Here is an 8,789-nt window from a genome sequence, read left to right as displayed (position 1 = left end):
GAGATTGCGCCACTGCACTCCAGTCTGGCAACAGAGTGAGACTCCATCTAAAAAAAAAAAAAAAAAAAAAAAAAATTCTTGTCTAAGAATCTTTTTTAAAAAGTTCAGTGTTAGAGAAAATAAATACGACTACTTAACAAATTTTAAATTCTGTCACCATAAACAAAGTAGAGGATATTTTTAAATTTGGTGAAAAAGCATAGATAGTATAAAATAGAACAGTCTGGGTACTATGAAAATCTACAACGATAACAAAAATAATACAAATTATGGACATCTACATGTCCATCAAAATTACGTATTATTTTGTAATGTATGTCTAAAGAAAAGAGTCTGGAATCTTGCCAAATAAGCTGATAAAGTTTCCTCTTGACAGGCGGACAGTAAAATGGGATTACAATTCTATCTACAAAATTTTAATGTCTCACAAAATGAATGTTCATGTCTTTACTTCTGGTATAATAATAATAAAAAAAAAATAACAGGGAAGACAGAGAGGAGCAGGGTAAGGAAGGTAAAGAACAGAAGGAAGAAGAAAGGGAAGCCAGAGGAGAAAAAGGAAAAATAGGACAAGGAGAAAGAAAGCAGAGGGTGAAAGGCAGAAGGAAGTGAATTAACTGAAACAAAAAATCAAATATTGCTTCTCAGTTATGAGTGGGAGCTAAACAATGGGTACACATGGACATAAAGATGGAAACAATAACTCACCAGGGTCTCCAAAACAGAGGAGGATGGAAGTGGGATGAGTTGAAAAGTTACCTATCAGGTATAATGTTCACTAATGGGTACACTAGTAGCCCAATCCGGGACATCAGTATGAGATACACCCATGTAACAAACATACACATGGACCTCCTGAATCTAAAATAAAATAAAAACTCTTTAAAAAGAAGTTCATGTGAGAATCTAAGAGCCAAGGCTCTTGAGAGGTAGAAAGGAAGGTTTTTTGTTTTTTTGTTTTGTTTAGTTTTGGTCACTTAGCCACCTATACCCATGTCCAAAGTCAGTGGTTTCCCTATTCTGTCAGTCCCTGTCTCCCCGGTCTCTGCATTCCTCCTGTAGCTCCAGCTGTAACCCAAGCAGGAAGGTCCAATGCTGGCACCTCTTTCTAGAATGGAGACTGATGTTGACTAAACAGCTTTAGACTAACATCCTGGACTCGATATAAAATTCTTCTTCCTCCTAGCCAGCTGTTCTTTGCACTTACATGTAAGTTTTATTTTCTCTGCTTTCTCCTGAGATTAGGGGCTAGCTTGTTCCCTAATGTTGATTAGTGGGGTTCTGCCTTGCTCTCTGTGCTTGAGTCCCCATCAAGGTTATGACACCAGTACCCTAGTCACATTAGGATTAGGACCTCTGAGGAACTAAAGACCTATGTACTTCTATCAGCTTCAGTTACGTATCAACTTTGAGGAGAATTGAATGGGTGAATCCCAGTTACCTAATGATAGGCTTCCCAGAAGTCAATTCTCCACACATATCCGTAGACTTCAAGGATCACACAAGAGCACCGTGAAGCCAGAGAGTGACAAAAGGACATCATGCCTGCTAAAAACTGAAAGAATATATTCAAAATGCTATATGAGTCATTACCCAGATAGGAAAACCAAAGCATATCACTTACTTTAAAAGCAATAATTCAATATACAGAATGGTTAAACACAAAAGTGGCTAAACAAGTATTAGAGGATGAAATGTGGAAAGAAAACACTAAGATAACAAAAATGTAATAGAAGATGAGAAGCCCAGATTCCCTCTCACGGAAGGACAAGGTGTCCCCGGGGTCAGCAACCAGCCTTGGGCTTTCAGCTACTTCACCGTTTGACACGGCTGCAGCGAGTTAGCCTGCCCCCAAGAACTGGTAACAGGGACTCTACTTCTGGTGGAGCACAAACAGCCCCTGGCACAAGGTGGGTATTCCAATGGTTAAAACTCTTATCAGTAATGACTAGGGATATGTGCCACTGAGGAAGAAATCACTAACAGATGAACCAGAGCAAGGGTTTGAGTTGTATTCATTTTCTAAACTATACAACAAATTACCACAAGCTTAGTGTCTTAAGCAAAATACATTTATTATCTCACAGTTTCCATTTGTGAGGAGTTGGGGCAGGCTTAGCTAGGTCTTTGGCTCAGGGTCCCACAGGGCTACAGTCAAGGCACTAGCTGAGCTGCATTCTCATCAAAGGCTGGACTGGGGAAAGATCTGCTTCCAAGCTCACTCAGGTTGTCGCGGGTTTCATTTTCTGGCAGTTGTAGAACTCATGGCCACTGGCTTCTTCAAAGTCAGCAACAGAAGTGTCTGCAGCTTTAAGTCTTACTTCCAGACCCTTCTTAAAAGGGATCACCTGGTCCCACCCAGAAAAATCTCCCTTTTGATTAACTTAAAGTCAATTAGTTAAGGGCCTTAATGACATCTGTAAATTTCCCGCATTTGCTATAGCCTGGTTAGAAGCAAGCTACATGTCTCACTCAAGCTTGAGGGGAGAAGAATACATAAAGGCAGATACCAGGGGGATGGGATGCAAGGGGGACATCTTAGAATTCTGCCTACCACAAGAGGTAAGGAGGAAATCGGAGCTAGAAGAATAAAAGCATTGAAGAGTGATTGCTAAGTGCCTTTGATACTACAGCAAGATAGTGAACAGCTGATGGCAATTACAATCCAGGCATGAATGTCAGTATCCTCTCTGACTGCATACAAAGTGACCCTCATTTCCTTCCAGGGGAAGATAAAGAAATCCAAGTGGCTGAACCTAAAAAAAAAAAAAAGTTAAATGCCCAGCCAAGGGAGCGCTGTAATCAGGACCTTGGTGGAGAAAACCTGAGACTCTGACACACAGGATGGGAACATCTGACTAGATCCCTTGAACACTCACGCTCCATATATTCATCCACAGGAGTGATTCACCCCTGTATAGTGAAAGAGAATGCAGAGGCCACTCCACCATGAGGCAATAGATGTATTTTGCAGAGTCTTCCCCCACCTCCTCTTTTGGCCACTAGACATAAAGCTAGGATTGAGTCACAGCATAATCAACTGGAAAAGTGCTCAGCATGCTCAGAGAAAAGGCACTACATTCTGAGATGCATAATCAAATGGCAAACATTAAGTTGGAAAGGGAAAAAAGTTCACTCTCCCAAGATAGAGGATTTTACACCTTGGCAAGGACCCTAGGGCATGGTGCAAATTTGTTCCTGGGATGGCTTCTAGAAGCATGGAAAAAGTAATGCTCATACAGTGAAGTTGAAATGCCAGAATTGCCATAATGAATGATTATGGGATTAAAAGGTTCATGGAAATGGGCATGCTGAAATGGAATTATACATGGCCTTCAGATGATAATGTTCCATAGGAATGTCCAGAAAATATACAATTTACCAAAGGCATAAAGCATGTGCTAATGAGAGGAGCACTGGCATTACCAAAAGGTCCAGTATTGAGTCTTTGCAAGCCAGGCTCAGAGTAGGAGAGGGTGTTACAGAACTTTGCTCACTGATAGCATTGGTGATAATATGACTCTAACACCTAGAGGTCAGTAGGCAATACATAACCATCCCAAGGAATAAAAATAAGAAGTTGCAATTGTCATAAAGACTGGCAAGGTCAGAATGGCAGCCAAGACCTAAGGAGATGGTGGTAGAAGGACTCTAGAATCCTTAAGGGCAAAATAGATAGGCAGCGAACAAGGATACTTACTTTACGCCAATAGAAGAAGCCAAAGATAGATGACTGGGAAGCAAAAAGCAGTTGACTCCCCAAAAGTTAATCACTTTCCCAGTTTGTGAACTTCAACTTCTTTCAAACCTGGAACTCAATCCCTGATGACATGGACAGAGCCTTGGGCCCAGGATGCTATAAAACCATGGCAAATATATAAATAATAATGATTCCTCCAGACCTTTACCAAAGGGAACTATGGCCACATACATAGCTGTGCATAAGGAAGGGGGAATATCTATACATTTCGAGGACTACTGAACACAGGGACTGAGTTGACATTAATGTCCAAGTACTCAAAACATTCTGAAGACCTTCCTGTTAGAATGAAGACATATATGAGGACCACGTAATAAATAAAGTCTTAGCAACACTCTGACTTTCAGTGGATTACTGGTCTTGTGGACACAGAGCTATGATAATTCTTCCACCCTCTGTCATAATATAGTATAGTGAGAGGACTGTCTGGATATCCCACAGAACATCACATTGATCGAGTACATTGATGACATTATGTTGATCAAGCCAGGTGTACAAGAGGTGGTAATGACATTGAAGGCCTTGGTAAAACACATGAGCTCAGAGAATGGAAGATAAGCTCTGTGAAGAATAATAAATTGTAATCAAAGACATGCTGTGTCAGTAACATTTTTAGTTTTCTCAGAGCCAGGAATATGCTGGGTTATCCCTTCCAAAGTAAGGCCAAATTATTCCTTTCTCCATCTCCTATCATGAAGAAGAAAACACAATGCCTGGGGATTGCTTTGGTTCCTAGAGGCAGGAAATTTGATACCTAGGACCACAGCTCTGGTCCTTATATTTGGTAACATATAATGATGTCATCTTTGAGTGGAAACCATAGAAGGAAAGAGCTCTGCACCAGGTCCAGGTTGTGATGCAAACAGCCTTCCACTGGGGTCATACCCTCTAGTAGACCCTATGATGTTGAAAGTATCTGTGACAGAAAAGGATGTTGGGTGGAGTTTGTGGTAAGCCCCAGAGAAAGAATCACAGTGTATGCCTCTGGGATTCTGAAGTAGAGGCATGCCATCAGCCAACTGACAATAAAGACCAAGCTGATCCACTAATCTGCCATAATTTCTAGAAGAACACATAGAGGGAAATTGACTACAATTGGTCATTATCATCCTGGAAGGGCCAGTGGTTCATTCTTACAGTAACAGACACATATTCTTGATATTAATTTGCCTTATCTCACTGAGGTAAGGCAGTGAGCCTCAGTGAGCACCAATATCCAAAGACATTGGGAGTATTTGACCCACTGGTCTGGTGTTTCCATATAATATCATATCAGATCAAGGTACCACTTTACAGTGAAGAAGTTTTGCAAGGGGGCCAAAGAACATGGTACATACTGGCTGTATATCAGACAACATAATCTAGGAGCTGCCAGCATAATAAAGCATTGGAAATATCTACTGATGGTACAACTGAGCTAAAGCTGAAGTGCTTGTTCAGAGGCAATATACTACCATTCCCCAGAATGAATTGTGTGCACTGAATTACAGATCTTTACATGGGTCTGGGAACCAAGGCCTGGAAACAGGAGTAGCCTCACTTACTGTCACTCACAGTGACTCACTGGAGTGGTTTGTGCTTCTTGCCTACTGCAACTCTGGACTCTGCAGCCCAAAGGTCCTGGTCCCCAGTGGGACATATTTTCACCAGGGCAAAGCTAGAGTCCCAATAAATTATAAGCTTAAGCTGCCACTAGAACTCACTGTGTCCTGGCACCAACTAAGATGATGATCACATTGTTGACAGAAGTGATTGACCCTAATCATCAGGAGAAGGCAGGGCTTCTGTTACAAGATGGAAACATAAGGGTGTATGCATAGAACCCAGGTAATCTCCTTAGGTGCCTATTGGTACTCCCCAGCCTGATTGTCAGTATAAACGGACAGGTTCAGCAATCATAGCCTGAGAAGGGCATGATGACCCAGTGCTCAGGTCTTTTGGAGATAAATACCTGGGTCATAACATACAGTCAAGGAAACTAGAATGGACAGTGGAGGAGTGAGACAGTAAGTATCCATTTCAGCCTCAATCCCAAATGCTGCAGAGGGACTATGGTTTATCCCATTAACTTCCCTCTTCTAAGGTTCCCCACAGAAAGGGATGTCCACCATAATCCTGGAGGTGTTGTTCCCACAATATACATCAAAAAAGTGGGTCAGAGCAGTGCAAATATTGGACTGTAGAATACACAAATATGCCTCTTGGAAGTCCTTCTTGAAGTCCTTCAAGAGAGGACTTGCTGACCATCTCCATAATTATGATCAGAAGACAGCACCCAGATGTTAGCTCTTTGGGGTCAGCCTCAGTTACAAAGAGGCATCCTACCAAGCTCATGCCCTTCTCCCACATCCAAGGGAATGAACAAACTGAAGGGATGAAGACCAGACCATTTTGGCCCAACTCGGACAAATTTGTCAAGCAACATTCAGTCCAGAGCTCACTGCCAGATTGACCGAAGCTGCAATATACAAGTACACCTTATTTTATCACACTTCAATGTATTGTGCTTGACAGATACTCTTTTGCTTTCACTTTACAAATTGAAGGTTTGTAGCAATCTTTTGTTGAGCAAATCTGTTTGGCACCATTTTTTCAACAGCAAGTGCTTGCTTTGTGTCTCTGTGTCACATTTTGGTAATTCTCACAATATTTCAGTCTTTATTATTATTATATCTGTTATGGTGATCTGTGATCAGTCAACTTTGATGTTACCATAATAATTGTTTTGGGTGCCACAAATTCCAACCACAGAAGAAGACAAACTTAAGCAAAAAAAAATTACGTGTATTCCAACTGCTCCACCAACTGACCATTTCCCCATCTCTTTCCCTCTCTTTGGGCCTCCATATTCCCTAAGATATAAGATGGAAATTGGACCCATTAATTTATAACCCTACCATAGCTTAAGTGTTCAAGTGAAAGGAAGAGTCTTGCATTTCTCACTTTAAATCAAAAGCTAAAAACGATTAAGCTTAATGAGAAAGGCATGTCAAAAGCCAAGCTAGGCCTCTTGTACCAAACAGCCAAAGTTGTGAATGCAAAGGACACATTCTTGAAGAAAATTAAAAGTGCTACTCCAGTGAACACACAAATGATAAGCAAGCAAAACAGCTTTACTGCTGATATACAGAATGTTTGAGTGGTCTGGATAGAAGATTAAACCAGCCACAACATTCTCTTAACTAAAAGCCTAATGCAGAGCAAAGTCCTAATTTTCATCAATTCTATGACAACAGAGAGAGGTAAGGAATCTGCAGAGAGAAAATTTGAAGCTAGCACAGGTTAGTTGATGAGGGTTAAGGAAGAAGCCATCTCCATAATATAAAGGTGCAAGATGAAGCAGCAAGTGCTGATGTAAAAGCTGCAGTAAGTGATCCAGAAGATCTAGCTAAGATCACTGATGAAGGTGGCTACACCAAACAACAGATTTTCAGTGTAGATGAAACAGCCTTCTATTGGAAGAAGATTAGGAGTTTCACAGCTAGAGAGGAGAAGTCAATGCCTGGCTTCAAAGCTTCAAAGGACAGGCTGACAGTTTTGTTAGGGACTAATGCAGGTGGTGAATTTAAATTGAAACCAATGCTCCTTTGCCAATCCAAAAATCTGAAGGCCCTTAAGGATGATGCTAAGTCTACTCTGCCTGTGCTCTGTCAGTGAAACAGCAAAGCCCTTGATGATAGCATATCTGTTCAGAGCATGGTTTACTGAATATTTTAAGCCCATTGTTGAGACTTACTGCTCAGAAAAAAAATGATATCTTTTCAAATATTACTGTTCACTGACAATACACCTGACTGCCCAAGAGCTCTGATGGAGATGTACGAGGAGATTAATGTTGTTTTCATGCCTGTTAACATGGATGGATGTTGATCCATTCTGCAGCCCATGGATGGAGTAATTTTGACTTTCAAGTCTTTGCATTTAAGAAATATATTTCATAAGGCTATAGCTGCCATTGATAGTAATTCCACTGATGGATCTGGGCAAATCAATGGAAACCTTTCTGGAAACGATTCACCATTCTAGATGTCATTAAGAACATTCCTGATTTACGTGAGGAGGTCAAAATATTAACATTAAAAGGGGTTTGGAAGACATTGAGTTCAACCTTCACAGATGACTTCAGCAGTGGAAAGAGCTGTAGATGTTGTGGAAATAGAAAGAGAACTAGAATTAAAAGTGGAGCTTGAGGATATGATGGAATTGCCATAATGTCATGATAAATCTTGAATGGATGAAAAGTTGCTTCTTATAGGTGAGCAAAGAAAATGGTTTTTTTGAAATGGAATTGATTCCTGATGAAGATGCTGTCAACAATGTTGAAATGACAACAAAGGACTTAATACATTACATAAACTTAGTTGATAAAGCAGTGGCAGAATTTGAGAGGACTGACTCAAATTTTGAAAGAAGTTCTGCTGTGGGTAAAATCCTATCAAACAGCATCACATGCTAGATAAATATTTGTGAAAGGAAGAGTCAATCGATGCAGCAAACTTAATTGTTGTCCTATTTTAAGAAATTGCCACAGTCACCCCAACCTTTAGCAACCCCCACCCGGAAGAGTCAGCATCTGTCAACAATGAGGCAAGAACCTCCACCAGCAAAAACATATGGCTCATTAAAAGCTCAGAGGATTGTTACTATTTCTTAGCAATAAAACATTTTTAATTAAGGTATTGCATTTTTGGACATAATGCTACATATTTAACAGATTACAGTATAGTGTAAATATAACTTTTTTATGTACTGGGGAACCAAAAATTTTGTGTGACTCTCTTTATTGTGGTATTCCTATTATTGTAGTGGTCTGGAACTGAACCTGTATTATGTCCCAGGTACGTCTGTACTTGTATTTCTCATCTGCACAACCAACTTCCTTGCCTTTTTCCACAGCTGTTGGTCCCTAACAAAATCTTGTACTTGAAACTCCAATTCAGTGTCTGCTTCTGGAGAACTCAACCTACAACAACAAAGTAGCTACAGAAGGCACCTAACACTCCTAGGGCCAGGAGAACATAAGAAAGAA

This window comes from Mandrillus leucophaeus, unplaced genomic scaffold, assembly GCF_000951045.1.
Source record: "Mandrillus leucophaeus isolate KB7577 unplaced genomic scaffold, Mleu.le_1.0 Scaffold246, whole genome shotgun sequence".
Lineage (NCBI taxonomy): Eukaryota > Metazoa > Chordata > Mammalia > Primates > Cercopithecidae > Mandrillus > Mandrillus leucophaeus.
The sequence above is the reverse complement of the archived record's forward strand: the minus strand, read 5'-3'. Positions refer to the sequence as shown.